A 2,352-nucleotide genomic window follows, 5' to 3' on the forward strand; every position below is an offset into this window, starting at 1 on the left:
AAAAGCTGTTTGCATTATATAGTCAAGATTATTTCAGAATTTTAAAATGATATAAAGAAATTATACTTCTTTCTTTTATTCTGCTTAGTTTGCTGTCCCTGCAGTACCTCTGTACCAACAGAGCGTGCAGTCTCCGAGCATGCAGTCTCCTCCCAGAACAGTGACATTTAGGCACAGCTATTTAAGAACTCGGTGTATAAGGCTCTGCTACAGGTTATATTTGATAACAGAAGAGGTGTCTGGGAGTCTGTGACCTTTAGTGCAATAAAACAGTGGGATAACAAGGATCAAAATTTAAATCCTGAGGACCTACAACCAGCATGGCTGGTGCTGGGCCCTCGGAGGAAAGCATCTCTGGAGCTGTCTGTCATAACTTGCTTGATATGCCACATTAGCATCTTCTCCATGCTGACCTCACTGAAATGTCACTGCCCATTTCTTTCAGTCCAAGCATCCAGTGCCAACGCTAGTGTCACAAGGTTGCCTTAGCTCTGAAAGATTCCCCATGCATTGGCCTGAAGGCAGAAGACAAACAGGGGTTCTCTCTGCTCCAGCTCAGGCAGTCAGATGCCCTTTCAGAGCAGCCTCACATGGATTTTAGTCCAGGTTTTCATCTGGGGAAAGTTTTGTGATTGTGTTGCAGAGAAGCAGGGTCTCCTCCAAGAGGGTTGGCAGCAACGTGTGTGTGAAGCAACCCTGGCTCGTCCCTGCAGGAGAAGGACCTCCTTTCCTTAGGGACAAGGGGAGCGGGGATGCTCGTAGCTGTGGAGGGAGCTCTGGGAAATACCGTCACCTTCTTCACAGAGTGTAGGACTTGTTTCTTAGATCTTGCCTCTAGCATAAACACCTGTGTGCGTACTTGCATGTGTCAGCATTTATGTGAAACACAGCTTCAGAGGAGATGAGAGAAGAGACATGCCCCAGAAGACAGATAAATGGCTGAACACACTCCTCACTGGTGGTCAACACAACTGCATGAGCATGGAGTAAGAACCTACATAGAATAGAGTAAAACTTTTCCAATTCTTACATTGACCTTGTTTTTCTGGAGAAAAAACATAAGAATAATTTTTAAAAGGATGCTTTAGAAACAGTTAAGATGTGCATAAACTAATGGCCAGATTATCTCTATAAACCTTGGTCTGCAGTTTTCAATACAGGGCAATAAAACCTCCTGGGAAACAGGAGCTCAGTGTCCTTTGGCAAAAAACAAACAAAACCTCCCTGAGTTATTTCAGAAACCTGAATAGCACTGAATAAATATATTTTCCTCCTCCAAGAGGCAGGTCACAGCAGCCTTAATTATCAGAGGCCAGAATGGAAACAACATAAAAATAAATCCTTTCAACGTTTGCTCTCATTACCACATTTGGCATATTTAAACATAAACACCATCTGTGTTTATCGTGCAACACAGCGATAACTGCTGTCCGATCTCAGAGTGACACCAGTGTTTATGGAGTGTTACAGTAAGGGGCACATGCAATGCTTCCTCAGAAACTGAGCTCCCCTGAAATTATTTGCTCAGCCACCAGCTGCTTATGTAGACGGGAGGCACTTCTGCCAAGGAAAAGATTACTGTGGAAGAAAAACAAAGCCTCCAACCTTGCTCTCATGGCAGCTTCTTCGAGCAACCCCAAGGAGGCAAACAGCAGAGAAAGTTACTCTCAGCAATGAGTCAAGCCATAAAACACACTTTGTGCTTTTAACGATTTAACTCCCACCGAGGGAGAAGGAAAATTTGCGGAGCTCTGGGGTGACCCCACTGCTCTGCACCCTTGCTGGCAGAGCGGGGACCGGCTGCCCCGCTGCCCTTGCAGCAGGCTGGGGATGCTGGAGGGGACTGAGCGCATGGGCTGGGCTGGGCTCTCTCCTCGCCCTTGCACACCGGCTCCCTGGTCGGGACGGCGTGGTCTGTGCTTGGACCAAGCGCTATGCCTTTGCAGCAGTACCTCTTGCCCAACTCTGACGCAACATCCCCAAGGGACCCATGGAGGGTTTGTAGGCAAACAGGAGCTGATGGTGCCAGTGATTCCTCCACAGCTGCTGCGAGAGCTTGCTCTGCTGGCCATGTGTGCCCATGGTCTGGGCCCCAGATGGTGTTTATTTGGGTTCACAGGCTGCTTCTCTGTGAAAGCAAAAGCAGGATTAATAGACAGGGGCAGGACCAGAAGCAAGATATGCCCTGCCTGAAACTGGGATGCAATGCTGCCAAGGGATCACAGAATCACAGAATCATTAAGGTTGGAAAAGACCTCTAAGATCATCAAGTCCAACCATCAACCCAACACCACCATGCCCACTAAACCATGTCCTGAAGTGCCACGTCCACACGTTTTTTGAAAACTTCAT

The sequence above is a fragment of the Phaethon lepturus genome, unplaced genomic scaffold, assembly GCF_000687285.1.
Source record: "Phaethon lepturus isolate BGI_N335 unplaced genomic scaffold, ASM68728v1 scaffold999, whole genome shotgun sequence".
Classification (NCBI taxonomy): Eukaryota; Metazoa; Chordata; class Aves; order Phaethontiformes; family Phaethontidae; genus Phaethon; species Phaethon lepturus.